This window comes from Onychostruthus taczanowskii, unplaced genomic scaffold, assembly GCF_017590055.1.
Source record: "Onychostruthus taczanowskii isolate IOZ18803 unplaced genomic scaffold, ASM1759005v1 scaffold7, whole genome shotgun sequence".
Lineage (NCBI taxonomy): Eukaryota > Metazoa > Chordata > Aves > Passeriformes > Passeridae > Onychostruthus > Onychostruthus taczanowskii.
In genome coordinates, this window is record NW_024504786.1 from 2,318,272 (window position 1) to 2,335,582 (window position 17,311).

The following is a 17,311-nucleotide window of genomic DNA, read 5'->3' on the forward strand; positions in this document are numbered from 1 at the left end:
AATATTCTTAGATGCCTGTGTCTTGCAACGTCAGGAGCACAGAGAATCTCATGTTTTGTCCCAGTAGCATTTTTCACAGTATTTTTCACTTTTTATATCACAGCAGCACTGAGTCAGAGGCTCTGGTGTTTGAGGTGCTGCCTAAACAAAGAACTAAACCAGACTTTCAAGGTCTCAAAGCTCTTTACATTTGATGGGGAGATATTTCACTCCAACAATTACAGCTGATGTTGCATCATCTTCCTTGCACTCCCACAGCAGTTCTGACCCCTCTGTAGGTGGCCAGAGACCCCAGTGCTCCCTCTGAACATCACTTTTCCTCCTACGTGCCACTGCTTGCTTCTTCTGTTCCAGAATCTGCTCTGGGAGAGAGAGCAGCACTACTGGACTGCATGTGGGAAAAGATGGGCCATAGGTGGGAACATGTCCAGCCAAGAAATCTGTTGTCTCCCAGAGCTTGTTGCAGACTGGTCACAGGGTTCAAAGCACTTTATTTCAGAAGACAAAACTTGATTCTTAGCTTGCCCCTGAAAAGCGTTCCCTTCCTCCTTTACAGAACTTATCCAAGTCCTGATAATTTGTAAAAAATAGACACAAAAATTATGTAGCTAATTTACTCTTAAAAAAACCACTTTAAAGCATGAACCCACCCAAATATTAACAGTATCTTAAATACAAGAGGAATCACACCCTAGTTAGTCATATTGCTCAGGCTGCTGTAGTTGGGCATGTGCTTCATTACTTAAGTGGATTAATCAAGAAAAGGTATTAACTGGGACAAATTTTGTCTTCAACCAAATCAAGAAATGAAGACAGTACTGGAATTCATGAAAAAATAAAGATTTTCTCATGTTTTTACAGGCAAACAGTTACACAGAAATATCCATTCAGGCTGAGCAGATCTAGTTTAGGACTGTTGCTAAGTGAGTAACTTGGGCTAGAGAAGAAATAATCGTTTTTACTACTGCATAGCAACTCTGTTTTTTTCTAAAAATTACATGTTTAAGTTCTACAAGTTCTGCAGCCAATATTAAATTCAAAATGATCACATTAACAGAAGAAAAAGTAAAAGTGCAAGGGAAACTCTAGTGCCTTTCCCCAGTCAACAAAGGCCCTTTAATGATGTCAGACAGACTTAGATACAGAGAATTAAGTGACCAGTAATTTTTTTTTTTTTCATTTGAAGCTAACAGGATAGCAAGGCCATCTGCATGGTGTTTACACCATGTACTGGCTGCAATTAGAAGCTGTGCATTTGGTCATTAGTTGACTGGTTTGAACGAAACTGCGTTGGCTGAAATGCCAGGTTCAAGAGCAGCTGTTGTGGAGTGTATTATTGTAGTTAAGACCATTCCTGAAAGCTGGAGATAGAGGTTCAATGCCCTCTGGAGAAAAGAACTCAGGTTTCTTATGGCCTGGGTAACAATTCCCTTCATTAGACTGGAGTTTTTTAATTCTATTTATTCCAAATCTAATTATGAGTATTTGATAAAATAGCAATGGATTCACAACAAAGAAAATATTATGGCTATCAGATAAATTAAAGCTAAAACTAACTGGGAACAGTGATAACTGCATTTTCTAGCAAAATTACAAAAATAAGCTATCATCATAAGATATGAATGCACTGCCACCTTGATTTGAGTGCACAGAAGATAGGAGTTTTCACAATGTCCCTAAGACGATGGGTTGTCTTTCACTGTATTCCAGCACGCTCAAATTGTGTCGTCCATCCTCAGCCCAAGAACTCCTCCCTTTTCATACATCTTTTAAAAAACCAAAATTAGTGTTTTAAAGTAGCTTTGCTGCATAACCTCCTACCTCAAGCCACTGCCTGAGGCACAGCTGCTGTGAATCATTATGTAGAAAAATATCCCCCTGAATAAGGCAGTGAAAGTGCATTAGAAAGAATATCAGGATCTCCAGAGCTGGCACAGAGAATCCCTGCAGCCCAAGCTGATGAGAACGAGCAGATTTCCAACAGCATAAAGCTTGAATAACAGTGGTTGAAAGGAACTAAATAGGAATCAGCCCCACAGTGATTAGGGGCTGCAAGGGAACATGTGGCCTCAATCAGGACAACGCTGAGTTTGAGAACAAAAGCACTTCTCCCTTTCCTGGGGACACTTCTTGAATTACATATTCCTTTACACAGGAGACGTGCTGGGCCATGATACACAGATAACCACCAGCCCAGGCACAAGGGTTCCCTCTGCTCTACACCACTGTAATTATCTTAAGCAGGGTTTACAAATAAAAGCACTGCTCCCCAGCCCCTCATTTCAGTATATCCACCTGTCACGATATATAGCAGGAACCACAAACCAAACACAGCCTCTGACTTCACCTCAAGCAACACATGGCCCAGGGTTTCCAAGTTATTATTTGATAATACTGGAAGGCATTACAGTGTGTGGTCCATCAGAGGCATCTGAGCTGCTCACTCACCCTACAGTGAAGGAAGGTTTCCCATGCTAGTATCTTTTAGCTGGCTTGTAATTTCAAAAGGATGATTTTTAGAGTTGGTTACAATTTAAACCTTCCAACGTTGAGCAGGTTTTGGACTATAATGCATCAGGGAGGGAAATATGAGAAAAAAGTCCATTAAAATTTAGAAAATTATAGACAACTATTTGTTTTCTTTCACATTCAGAGCACTCCAGTGTCCTTGTACACATGGTACTACACAAAGTAAATGCACCATAAGGAACTCTAGTTCATGGAATCACAGAATGGTTTGAGTTGGAAGGGACCTTAAAGATTATCTGATTCCACCCTCTGCCATGGGCAGGGACTCTTCCACTAGACCAGGCTGCTCAGAGCTCCATCCAACCTTCTGGTTCAGAAGGGGAGTTCAGCTCAGTTTTTATAGAGTTGAATTCATTGTGATGTCTTCTCACACATCAGAAAAGTACATTTCAGCCTAATGTGCAAAAAGCTAATGCAAATGTCCTTCCCCTCTTCCAGCTGTAATAACTTTTGAACCAACTAGATTTTCTGCATTAAACAGTGCAGAAGAGATTTGTAAGATATGAAACTTCTATGAACTGCGTGAAAATAGGTATGTGTGTGGGCAAGAAAAAGGTGATTAGTGCTTCCAGCAAGGGAAAGGTTGCAAAATGGGCTTGTCCTTAATGAGACATCATCGGCTATTTTCCATGCTGGAAATGAGAAATGTGATGTTTTCCCAGTGGTGAGATATTTAATTACAGTTTTGACCTTATATTCGCTAAAAAAAACTCAACACAGAATACCAGAGTCAATGTATTTTACTCCTCCTTCTTTGGGTTAAACTCCTTGGTTGTAAAACAGGGTAACAAGAGAATTTTCTGGTTAAAATAGTTGAAATGTGATGGTTCATCTGGAGGTGAAAGAAATGGGCAAAGAGAAAACAAGAGCAGCATTTTAATTAAAAAAAAAAAATTAAAAAGGAGCACCTGCTAACTTTGATCAGATTTCCTCCACTCCCCCTGGCCTGCAAATATAAACAGATGGGGTGCCTCAGGTAAAAGATATCTGGCAGCATGGAAAGATCTCTTCCCACTGGTAATGAGGAGATGGATCATATTATCTCACTAAAGTAAATATTATTTTAAGCCAAAAATCTCAGTTATATTTCATGGGGTTTTTTTCCTTCCATTTCTGAACAGGTCTCACTGGGTTCAAGGTGAAATCATCGGGCATGTTAATAGGATTGATCTGTAGAAAATTATGGACTTAAAAAACCCCACCCAAACCAACAGCATGCCGCTGTCACACATTTCATCTGGGTCATGGCTGCAGCCTCAAACTCGTCGTTTGTGCTGGGTAGAGAGCTCCTGGGGCAATTAATTCCTTGCAGAGGGTTGTAAAGACAGGGAATGAGTGGGGAGTTCACCTTGTGGCCTGTGCAGGAGCCCAGGAGCTGCACAAAGCCGTCATTCAGAGCACAGGAGAGCTGTCACTGACACAAACACTTTCCAAAACACTCTTCACTGGAGTTTTGGTGGAAGGTGTGACACAGCTTCAAATATTTGTTTCTTTGTTTCCACGGGAACAACAGCACAGTGGTTTAATAATAAAACAACATTGATCCTCAGAGTTTGAGAAAGTTCCTTGATTTTGTTTTGAGTTAAAGATTTACTTTTCTATGGGTTTCCGCTTTCCCTGACAACCAGTGAGTGAAACTGTTTTATTTTTTATTTATTAAACTGTGGTTTAATGCCCTTTCAATACTTTGGGGGAAACCCAAAACATGAAAGACGAGTCTTGCGAAATTTGTATTGTCCTGCTGCATAAGCCAAGCTTTCCACTAAACACATTCACGGAAGTTCCCATTTTGTACACTTGGAAAATTTCATATCAGATCTTTAATATTCATAATCTTCAATTACCCCCTCTGAATGATGGAGTCTGGACAAAACGTCATGGAAAGAGCAGAGGCCAGAAGTTGGGGCATAAAATGTTGTCAGCACTTGAACTTTAATCCCAATTGTGAACAGAAGGGAGGAAGTTCAAGGGTGGTTATTTCACAGATTTATTTTTAAATTGTATTTTAATATAAAATAGTTCAAATAATTTTTATACTGTAAAATTATTTTTATGCTATACAATTTTTAGCATAAAATAGGACTATAATATTCCTTTTCTCCAATCCACAGGAATAGGAAAACTCTTCCAGAATGTGTGTCAAAGCAGCAGTTTACTTGAAAAGCTTTAGCAAAAGGCAGCTCAGAGGTATCTGCTCATTAACAACCCAGAGAACCCAAGGCAGTGCTCATGTCAGGCACCAACATCCATGTTTAAAGTTGGGCTATGCATACATTCCTCACGGATTGTGTGTAAATTTACTGTCCCTGAAAGTGGTAGGTTTGTTGTGTAAAAAACTAGGATTGTGACAAATAAATGGTTTTGAGACTGAAAGAATTTTTCCTTAAAGTGACAGCAAAGTGTGCTCAGACCTTTTTCTCAAGCTTGATGAACACAAATGATTATGTACAATTCTGACTAAAATACCTGATGCTTTTGGAGAATCAGCTGCATCAAAATACACACAAGAGATGCTCTTGCTCCTCAGAGGGATACGGATGTTTGGATACATTTCCTTCTCTTAAGCATGAGTATCACCACTATTATTCAAAAACCCATGGAAATGGTGCCCTAGGAAGCTTCTTTGCCCAAAGTGCCTCTTGCATGATAAACTATGGAAGAGTGTGAGGAGAATCTCAGCACCAGTAAATACTAACCATGCCGCTGGAAAATAAATAGAGGCTGACAAATTATTGCTGAGGTAATCCCCGTGAGAGTGTCTAGACGAAGGGAGTCAAACCTCCAGTCCGTAGGCTGGAGCTGTCTCCCTGGAGCCTTTCCACCAGCCTGCAGCTCCTTGTGCAACACCCACTGCAATTCAGCCCACAGGCACCTGCTTGGCGGCGCCCGAGAAGGCCACGGAGAGCAGACAGGGAGCCGGGGAATGAATCCTGCTCCCCACCACAGCTGTCTTGTCTTTCACTTCTGTTCCTCCAGCCCCAGCCCAGGAATGGCCCAAACTTCTCTTCATCTCTTCAGCTCGGCACCAGGCACAGCATCTCCCGGTCTGCAGAGCAATGGATTCGCTCAGCCACGCTTTGTGTTCACAGGTCTGAAAGGGGTTACTTTTCCACAAGCAGTGCCTCCCTTTTGTCTCCTGCCAAGGGAAAAGAGAGGCAAGATGCAAAGGAAAGATTTTTTTTTTTCAAGTGGAGATGAAGTGAAGGGTACTGGAATAAACCCAAGGAGGAGCCAAAAATTACTAACATGGAGGAAAAAGCCCAGAACGATCAGGAGTTGAAAGAAAAGCTGGGATAGAGATTCCTTGAGGAAGCAACCCCTGAGTAGTGATAAGTAAAGAGACACAGAAATGTTTCATTAAGGCATTTTCTCCTTTAGGTTAAAAAAAAAATCTTTTTTCAAACTTCAAATGAAATCCGTAACATTCAAAAATAAATAAATCTCTCAGCAGTGTGAGAGGAGTGCAAAATGTGTCTCTTCACTCATCACTCACAGACTTGAACTGAAATAGTCATTTGGCCCTTGCCAAGGTGTGCAGCCGCTTCAGTAGTGCTGTAAATCAAAAGGTCCCCACAGTCTCCACACAAGCAAGTCTGAAGGTCACTAAGCATGATGCAACAGTCAGGCATGAAATATCTCTCACTAGACTTGGTACTTTATCATCAACACTGGGGAAAAAAAGAAAAAAAATCTATGATGCACCTGTACTCCTTCACATCTGTCAGGATGGGGTGAGAAAAGGCAAGGAGAAAACAACAGATTGGTTTATTGTAGTCAGGTAGACAGTGCAGCACAGCCATCCTGCTTCATATAACAAAAACAGCTTCCCCAAGCAGGATGGGAATGATAACTTCCCTGAGATTTGGCAGCTCAAACAGATGTGGGCAGTTTTGACATTTCACTAACATTTAGATCTCTCATCAGGCAGGTGACTTCATTCTCTCTGCCAAATAAACAATCCAAGCTCTTGCTCACCATAAGGAGACTCTCGTAGTTATCTCCAAGTCATCACATCACCAACATCAAAGAGTAAGTACAGCCCCTTTCCAGTAAGGAAAAAACACCCCAGTACCTGTAGGAATTCAAGACCTGACCCACCTCTGTTTTGTGAGAGGTGATATAAGATGAAAATCACCACAAGTTGAAAATCACGTGGCTTTACAGGGCCTCCGTGGGCAGCTGTGCACACCCCACCGTGGCATGAACGGTCCTGCTGTTCTCCAGGCAGTTTGATTAAATTACAGCTACTCTGAGAGACTTAAATGAATTATCAAAATGAGCAGAGCAACCAAAACTATCACACACAAGAAATCATTGTTTGTCCTTCAGAGGGAAGAGGCTCTGCAGCAATTTTAAATCTTGGGAGAAAAGCGCTCAATTACTTGAGGAGAGAATCCAAATAAATCCTGTTTCCTTGGGGAAATCCTGTCCTGCTCTCAGCCTGCCTGCTGGATCAGTTTCTATTTAATCTCTTTCACTGGACTTTTGGCTGAAGCCCACCTATGTGTTGTTTTCCCAACAGTGCAAAAGCAGCTGCTTTCCCAAGGCCTGAGAAGACCTATCTGACACATCATGCTCAGGGCAGAGCAGGCAGGGAACCCTCCTGGCTCTGGGACACTGCAACCCATCCACACACAGACCAAATCTGCTGTATCCCTACCAGCCAGCCAGAGCTTCCATCTTTTTAGTTACTTCCACCAGCTCTATGTTAACCAATGACTAAGAACAAAGAGAAAAATAAAGCACAGAGAAAGCAAAAAACCAAAAAAAAAAAATAAACCCTCCATCTAAAAAACATTCCCTGTGCCAGAAGTCTTAGTTAATGAGTCTGATTATTGGAAGGCAGTCCAAAACCCTGATTAACTAGTGGGAAAAAATACAAAAAGAAAAGAAAACAAAAACTCCTAACAAGAATAACTACTCTCCATACTTTATTGAGGGCAGTAATCTGTGCAGAGGGAACCATCCTCCCAGCTGGTATATCCTCATTACATTCACCAAGGGCATCTCCCCTGGCCCCAGCAAGGGCCAGCCCAGCTCTGGGGCACAGCCAGAAGATCCGTGAGACAAGCCAAAGTAAATGTGCTTTTCCATTTTTTAAATAGATGTCACTCAAAAAGGAAATTCAGACCTTTTGAGCCATTCTGAGATTTGTCTCATGTTTACCTACGTCTCAAGTAGCTCCAAAAATGTCTCAAATTCTCCCAATTCCAAGTTGGGATGAGGGTCCAACTTCTTGCTTTGAGATCTCTAGAGGAAAGGCAATGTTCAAATGCCAAATACTACAGGTTTCCAGTGGTCTCCAATATCCTGAAAAGATGTTATTTTTAGTATGTGGCTGGCAGAGAAAGGAAGTGTTAAATCTTGGACCAGTATCAAATCTGGCTGAAAATTAGCAGCTAGGAACATCCTCTTTGATTATTTATTCCACTTTCCATATCCGAATAGCCCCAGAGGGACAGTAACAATGACAATCACTAGGAAAACACCTGCTGATGGCAGGTTAGTACAGAGCATTTGCCTGGCTCTCCCCATGAAAACATCCTGCAGTTTATTTCCTCGTTTTTGACAAGCAGATTCCTGGTGCAAGCAGGATGGTCTGTCAGGAAAGGGCCCTCATGCTTTGCTGCAACTCCTCCATTGCAACTTGTAAAAGAGCAGGAGACAAGAAGAAAACCACAGTCAATCCCCTTCCAGGTGCCTTTATCATTTTCTCAGAAGTCCTTATGGCACTGAGCCAAGCTGCTTGTGATGATCACAGCCCAAGAAGTACATTGCAATTGGTCAGGGCTCGTAGAGGCTCCAAGGCCTTTCCTCTCACTATCTGCTAGCAGCTTTCTAAATTAAGTAACATGTCCTGCTGCAGCTTTAACAGCATTTTGATCTCGATTACATTTGGCATGGTGCTGGGCCAGCCTTCTTTAAATCACTGGGGTTTCTATGGGCACCAGTCAGTGTAAAATTGGAATTCGTGGCACTTGCCTGCAGGGTGGGCAGCCTCAGAGAGGGCTGGTGGAGCAGGACATGGCCCTAGCATTGTGTTTCTCATTTATTCAACACTAAATCAAAACTGAGATGCCACTATGGTGCTTGCAGCACTCCAGGTTTGCCCATTCTGTCAGAGAGGGGCTGAGCCAATGGCTGGGAGTCCTTGAGCACCATCCTCAACAGCCAGGGAATCTCCTGCACCACAGGTCAGTCTCACTCATCCATGTCATACTCACTGTACCCAAATCTCTGGTGCCCACAGTGCCACATGGATCTGCCTCTGTCACACTCCCTGCATTTAAAGGCAGTGTGTCTGTGAGACATCCACACAGGGAGCTGCAGATCAGGAGGGATCCATGGTGCATATACAGCTGGCACAGCACAGGCACTCCCAAGATACAGGACACACTTTGACATCCATTTAAAAAGCTGTTTTGTCTTAGCAGTAGTCAGTGCAAGCCTATTGGGAAACTTCTCCCTGAACCAGCCAAGCTTATCACCACTGTCAACCCACTCCTAGCAGCAAAGGCTGGGATCTTGACTCCAATTTTGGCTGCCTTGCTGCAGCAGAGATGAAGACTTAGCTCCAACACACATGGAATGGCCTCTACTGAAGTACAAAGCAGCTTTCAAACCCTGCTCCTCATCCCCCAGCTCCCAGAATGACCCCAGAAACACCCAAAAGGCACCAGGGCAGGGCATTTCGAAGTGCAGGACAGCACAGGCAGCTGTCACACGTGCCCTGCACCAGAAGCAGGGCAGAAACAGCTCTGAAATGCAAGGGGAAGCCTGCAGTGCTGCCAGCTAATAAAGTCAATACAAACGACATCAGCCCCTCCAGGTCAGAAGGAATGACAAGAGGGACATGCCACAGAAGGATGCATGGAGAATTCACAGATGGACAGGCAATCTCAATTAAACTGTCCTCCCTTCTCATTCTCCTCTGAATTACAGCTTTAAAACCCCTTAATTATCTAAACTCAATTAGTCTTAGAATATTTGAAGCTTCCTGTTCAGACTAATTTCTCTCTCTTTCCTCATTTGCAGTGCTTGACTTGCATTAAAGAACACTTAGTGCCTGTGGTAAGGAGAACTTTACAAAGGCGGGTCAGGACTTTGGGGTATTGACAATCTCCCCTCTATTCTTCCTGTGCCTGAGAAGATCAGGCACTTAGTCCTCCAGATGAATTTCAGCAGCTCTGACATGATTTTTCATGCCTTTTTTTCTTATACCTTAAGCCAAACATTTCCATTGCTAGTAGCAACTGTCATTCACTGCAGCTATTTTCACTCCTAAAGATTTCCGTGTGTATTTTCCACAGTTATTTGCAAAGCAGTAATTTTCTTTATTGCTATTATTATTCCTGGGAAGCAGAAAAACCACGGTGTTAATTCCAAGAGAAAAGGAACATGAGTGGCAAAGCAGATAGTAAGAGAAGACAATAGAAGGAACCAGTTAAAAGATTCCCTTTTGTTTCAGTGATGCAGTTTCTCCATGTAGCCTAAACCTGCACATTTTCATTCAAAGGGCAGCCATAAAATCACTGAATTTGGAATTTCCTACTGTTTTAGCCTATGCAGTGGTGGATACCAATGTAAAGATTTAATTTTTTTATTAGACTCCTGTAAGAAACCTTGATCTTAAGGTTTTGTGCCCTTCCTGAAGTCTGAATATCCCATTCTCCCTCCAAAACCTATATGAATATAGGTTCGTTCCCCATTTCAGGTGGGGAAGTCCATGGGACCCCAACTAACACAGATGTTGGTAAACTCACACCCCCAAGATTGCCTAAAAATTTTTTAATGGACCTTTAAGTTTTACTACCTTGATTAAATCAGATTTTTAGATGCACCTCCACAAAACATGTATTTTGAATTGAAAATTTGCTACTTCCATTTAGCTTAAATCTACTAAAAAAAAAAAGAGCTTAAATTAACCTTACAATGGTCACAGGTTGTACTAAATGAAAATATCTGTACTTAAAGCAGGTCCCTGATGCCTCATGCAGGCAAATCCTCATGGATAGGAAGCACAGACATTAAGGGCATTGCTCAAGACTAAGTAAGAAATCTCAGGGCAAGCCAGAACTGAAGCCAGTCTGAGTCCTGATTCAGCACTTTAACCACAGAGCTGTGTCCATGAGGCACTTGCTGTCTGTGCTTGGGATGCTGTGTGGGATCAGATGGAATCTGCTCCACTGCAGCTCCACTGGGGAGCCAGACACCTCTGACTAAGGGGCAGGAGCAGGATCACACCTTTCCTGCTTCAGAGGAAACTTCTCCCTCCAGATCGTTCCGGCACAGAACTGGCTGGAAAACAAGAATTAAATTTTGCAGCTGTTTTTGAGATTTTGCATTTAGTTTTATTCTTGCATTGGGCTAATAGAAAAAGAGACCTTTTTTCATCAAAGCACAGACACAAACCGTTTTCCCTCCTGGCCCTCAGAAGTGCTCTTAGTGAGAATATCACCTATCCCCTGTACTCTCAGATCTTCGTATCTTGCAGCCTCTTCCCTCCACAAGTTTTACCTCTGAGTGAAGAAGGTTTCCAACAGACCAGTTCCTTTGAAACTATTACATTTCTACCTAAAGTTCTGATATTAGCAAGTCATTCTTTCCCAGAGATTAGCATTTTCTTAAGACATAAAATGCAGGAGGAAGAGGCCACAGACCACGTTAGTCCTGGGTCTCAAGACGCAGATTACAATGCAGAGAATAATTTTGTGCAGTCTATAGTTGAAAATGTCCTCCAGGCTTGGTATTGTGGAATGGCCCATTTGTGTTCTCAAGCTATGCTTTGGGTTTGGGTTTTTGTTGGGTTTGGTTTGGTTTTTTGTTTCTCTTTATAGATGTTGATACACAGGAAAATGATTAAGCTTTGAATTTGTTTTTTGGCTTCAACATAAATTACACTCTTCATGTGAATTGAGGGGTGACTCCAGTTTCAGGTGAGGATTAAATTGTTGTTGTGCCTCTTTCACTTTTTACAGAGAATCCATGTACAGAGTTTGGAAGGACATTCCTATCTTCCAGCCACCCAGATGGGCAGCAGCAGCTACTGCTGAAAATTCCAGGTTGTCATTTCAGCAGAGAAATTTCTGTAGTGTCAAATCCACATCAACTTCGAGTCTGGCCCTACGGGTATGAAAACCACCTAAGATAAAATGCTGTCATTTATGCAAATTACCTAAACCTGGGAATAGTGAATATTTGAGCACCCAGCAGGGATATGAAATTTTTTGACTTTGACATGGGTATGAGCCTCCTTCTTTCACCAATAAAACATTGTGGGAAAAACTAAAGTAAAGCTAAAACTACATAAACCAAGTTATTGTAACAGCTTCTAAAGACAGATGAGAGTCATTACATTATTTATGCACATGAGGGTACTGGGATAGACAGGATTAGATGATTTACCCAAGATCAAGCAGTGAGTCAGTGACACAGTTTTCTGCTGTCCAGTGAAAACACAGATGTACAGTAAGCTGAAAAGAATTAATTTATTCCCCATATCAAAAGGAAAAAGGATAGAGCTTTCCCTCTAGCCCAGCTCATGGTTCCAATAAGTGTTGGTAGAACTGAATTTGGCACGCAGGAAATTTGCTGCACTAGTCACACATGCAAAGCATTTGCTGAAAACAAAAACCTTAAATTACTCCATTATCAACAGTTTTCACTTGCCCAAGCCACAGACCTATCAAAGTTGTTTCTTGCTGCTTTCTTGAGGAATTAGAAGGATACAACCCATCCAGTGTCCAAGGCATGGCATAATCCACCAGGACATTGTGCAATGCCAGAGTCTTGCCTCATGTCTGAGTTCAAATTGCCCAAACTGCATTACTGGGTTTCAGTCAACACTAGCTTGGATGGTGGGGTTTTTGACTTGTCCATGGCTCAGATTTTAGCAGCCTGATAGGATCAACCCTGGAAGAAGGAACAATTCAGCTGAGGGCTTGTCAGCCCTCAGAATGCCCTGAAGTGGGCCGTATCCTGCCATAAATATTTGCACAAAAATCCTGCTGACCTCAGTGGTGGTTCTGGGTACAAAATGATGGCAGGATGTGGTCACAGTGATCCTTCTAATAATAGGTTTTCCATTGAGATCAATGGACATTGGGCCCCATTTCATTGCCAAAGCTTGGTTCGGAGCTCTAAAGAGAGACATTGTTTTCCTGCAGCAGGGAGCACACACTTGCCAAATTTACTTCTGGCAAAGGCAGAGACTTATTTTTAATGCTAAACAACACCAAAACTGTCTGATTCTAATTAAGAGAGTGTCTTCCTTCTGAAAATCTCAAAGAAAAATAATCTTCCAATGTGGCTGTTGGAAAGACACACAGAAAACATTAAATGTGTGCATGTAAAGTCAGATATAAAGTAAGTGAAAAACATTTTCCTTTACCTGAATGCAATTTTAAGATGAGTTTAGCATACATGGAAGTGGCAGGTGCTCAGCTCCTCAGGAAAGTCAATTTAATATAGGTGTTGAAGACCCAGACCCCCAAATAAGTTCCTCACAGGCACATTCCTGAGTCTGTGGGCAGCACCCCAAACTCCATTTTTCTTGAGCCCATCCCTCCTTTGGTGTTCATCACAGCTTTGATGCCTATATGTAGAAATCCTTATCTTCAGGATCCTAAAGGATGACTAAATGTTTTCCAGTGTTTTATTCATTATCTGCGTTCAACTTTAACTGATTTTTATCTTGTGGTTCTGCTATAAAGATAAGCTGTAGCCTGCCAAGGAAATAAACATTTCACAGGTTAACAGCACAACTCTTCTAAAGAGGAAGCAGGTTTGTTTTCTGCCTTATTTTCTGGAAAATGTTAAAACAATAAAATGAATAAGAAGCAGTGGAGAACAAGCTGTAAAGGAGCTAATTTCCTGCTCACAGCAGCTCTGATAAATTTCAGTCCTGGATGACAGGGGCTGTGGAGAGCGAGGGGAGGGCTGGCTCTTCCTGGAAAGCCAGACAGGATAGGATTGATTTGAGACATCTTCATTGCCAGAACAGCTGGTATTGGCTAATCATCAGAAAACAGAGACTTTGACCTACAGAGAGCCGGGAGCGAGGGAGACGTCTGGACCAAAACTTCACGTTCCAAATGAAACTGAACAAAACGGCAACAAAAATAAAATAAATAAAAAGGGACCAAAAAAAAAAACCAAACCCCCCCAAAAAAATTTAAAAAAAAAAAAAAACCGCCCCTCCTCACACACAAGCCTTCCTGGAGCCAAATGCCAAAGGAAGTGCCAGTGCCCTGACTAACAAAAGAATCCTGAAACGCTGCGGGCTGCGGTGCCAGCAGCACCCAGTTGCAGTGGGAGGCTGCCTGACACGGCTGCCGGATGCTCCGTGCCTGCCGGATGGAGCAGACAGCTCAGCATGAATCATGGGGCAAAGGATTCCTTCAGTCCGGGAGGAATCGGGACAATACACAGCCTGCCTGCTGTTTGCTGCCTTTTTTTTTTTTTTTTCCTCCTCCTTTTTTTTTTTTTTTTTTTTTTTACTACTCCTGACTTTGAGGGACCAGCCGTTTCCTTCCTGCTGTGGGCGTGCAGGCGGCACATGACAGCTCATCGATGGATCCGAGTGTGTGAGAGAGCACAGGAACCGCAGGGACAGGAGCCAGCCCGGACCCCCCGGGACTGCACTGCCCCAGTTAACCCCCGGAACCCCCGCTCTGACCTGAGCACTTCTCCCTTCATCGTCCTCCCAGGGCAGCCCTGCATCCCGGTCATGTGCTTTGGACACACACACACACACACACACACACACACACAAACGGGATTAGGAGTCAGCCCTACAGCAGAATTTAGACTGCTGGAAATCCTTCCTGGAAGGAGGAACGTCTCCATCTCCCTGACCACAAGGCTGGAAGCAGGACAGAGGGAAACAAAGCTTTCTTACACCCCACCAAAAATCTGCTGGAGTTCCTTAGGGTTACAGGCAAAGCTGGCTTTGGTTCTCTGACTCCTCTTGCCCCAGAATGGGGAGGGGAAATGCTCCTACAGGGCTGACCAGCTATCTTCACTGTCATCTCTGTGTGTCTGGGAACTATTTGAACCAAGCTCTCCTGAGTCTGATGGACCACTTGAAATTATTCTTACTGGCCATCAGATTTCTGATCTCTCTACAAACCACAGGTCCGTTCTTAACATTATGGTTACATGGAATCAAGCTGTCTTCTCTGGATCCTTTTGAAGGTCATTCCACCAACGTCATTCTTCTCTCAGTTTCCAATAGCACTTAGCAAAGTTTCAAATCAATACCCAATTTTTTCTCTCCACAGCTTGTCAGCCAACTTCAGCATTACTAATTAAGCTCTCCTCCCTTGGCTTAGATGATTCTTTCCCCTAATGATTCCTCTTCTCCCACTCCCACCACGCCTGCACATGTTCTGATGAGGATCATCCACCAGCTTTCTGTTCCCCATGTTTTATGGGCTCCTCAGTTTCCCATTCTACACAGAAAGCACAGGAATCAGAGAAGAAATCTCATCCACAGTCACAAAAAAACTACAGTGTCTGTATGCAGACACAAATCCTTCTGCACTCCAGACCTTCAACATAAATTCAGGTTCCACCAAACACTTGCAAAGGCACCAGGAGGTTGAAGTTTGGCTTTAAAACAATGGGAAGAAATGTGATGTTTAAAGAGAGTGTAGCAGCAGCTTGAAAGCGACTGTCAACATGCCCAGTGGGTATTATTGGCCATGTTCTTAACTGATTACATCTTTATCAGCTGAGAAATTTTCAGAGGTACTGAGAATCTGGAGAGGGGCTGCAGAGGCAGCCACTGACCCTCTCTACCCTCACCCTCACTTCTCCCATTAACAGAACAACTTCCAACTCCCACTGCTCTTTGTACTTGTGTTTATCAATCACCTCAACCAAACCCAGCAACAGCAGCGAGTTCAGATATTTACTATGGGAAAGGGTGAAAGGAACAAGTTCTGGTTATGGTCTCCCACATGTGGTGAGGCTCCTGCTTGGCTAACAAAGTGTGAATACTGATAAACCTCCTGGCTGCGCCTTTTAGCCATGCCCTGCCATGGCTCCTGAATCAGCAGCGTGGGTGAGCTGTGGGTAGGGGAAGGTTCATGATTAACTGCTCACTGCTAACAGAAGAATGGTTTGCAAATGAGTTGCTTTAATCCCCAAGGAGTGTCTCCAGTGCCTACAATTTGTATGGTCCCATTGTACTCTTGTAACAGGTGTTTCACTTCCATTAAGCAGTTCTGGGTTTGCTGGCAGTGGAATAAGCTACATCTTTGTGGAGTGACAGTCTATCTTTTCTACACATATTATTTTTCCTTTTGCCTGAATCATACAAAGATATTGATTGATCAAGAATCCATCAGTCATTTATCAATTAGAAATGGAAAGCTAAATGCAATAGACTAAACAAACTGAAGCAAAAAGTAAATTCTTCACATCTGTATCTCCACCATGTCTGAAAATTCACAGATTTTGACCTGCTGTGGGAGATAAGTCTGTATATAACAAAATCATGTAAACCATTCACATCCCCTTTCTGTGGTTTCAAGAGGATAATACTCATATCCTCAGAAGAATCACTTAACTTTATCTCCACATCCTAAAGTGATTCAGTCTTTGAAAAAAAGAGTTGTGATCTGAGTTCTTCTTACATATCCAAATTTTATACAAGACACTGGAATAAAATATTGGCATTGACAACAAAACCACAGCATGGTAATTCTATAAATGATTCCTTCAGCTTCTAAGACCCAGTTGCCTCCAGTGGACCACCACTTCAAACCTGAACTTTGCTGACTGGCTTAGCAATTTGTTCCTGCTATCATGTGACAAGTTTTGAAGCCCACATGTGTAATGGGGCATTTGCTGCCAGTATCAAAAGAAGGAAAAAAATTAAGAAATATAGTAGAACATGAGGTTCCAATTGTCTGATAAGCAGAAACATCTGTTGGAGTCATGAGCAGTTGATTAGTGGAGTTCATTCCCAGGGTAAGGCTCCAGTAGATCAGCTCTTCTATCTAAGTATAGGATTGTAGTCACTGGAAGCATTACAAAGAGGTACAAAGACAGGCAAAAGACACAGAAATAATTTCTTAAGGTACCAGGAGCCTTAAAAACCAACACAGCTTATAACACAATGGTCTTGGGCACTGCTTCACATGATACCAGCATGTAAAATTAACAGCTGTATTTAAACTTCCCCACAACAGCTAAACATCTGCCAGTCTTTCAGCTATAAACCTACACTGGGTTTAAAGCTGATAACTAGAGACTGTAAAAATTCTTCTGGAAGATAGAACACAAGGTACAAGCCATCAGTCTGAGCATATTTTGTACTTGAAAAATAATCAGACCAGTACAGGCCAAAACAATGACAAAAACATGAGTTGTTTTTTAAGATGCTGCTTGGATTTCAACCTAAAGCTTTTCCACCTCATTACACTAAGGCAAGGATTAACACCTGGGAACATTTGCACAGAAAGCAGAGGCTGATCAGAATTGCTAATTCAGCCCTGTAAAGCTGCAGTGATACTGGATGGATAGAGATGTATAAACTACTCTCATTAAGGTCGCTGTTGCAGATCTGTGCTCACAACACCACAAGCCTTGGCACCCAGGAATACAAGAAACCACCAGGAAGAGGATGTCCTTAAGGCTAAGCCTCTCCTTCATTAACTTGAATATCTAATTGTAGGTTTACTGGGAATCTCAGCCCTAGCTCTTGTTCAATTCCTGGTGTCAGTGGCCTGACCTGACCTCCCTGTTTCCTGGTGCTCCATCTGCATCCACCTGT

At 42.5% G+C, this 17,311-nt stretch overlaps 1 long non-coding RNA gene across 1 annotated transcript in view; it reads right to left on the minus strand.

The window, feature by feature from the left end:
• Positions 1-4,455: 4,455 nt before the first annotated feature.
• The window catches only part of LOC121345152, a 29,343-nt gene continuing 16,487 nt past the window's right edge, over positions 4,456-17,311 (minus strand). The window contains exon 3 of the long non-coding RNA XR_005953928.1: positions 4,456-5,665. This is a non-coding gene — a long non-coding RNA (uncharacterized LOC121345152). The remainder of the gene's footprint in view (positions 5,666-17,311) is intronic.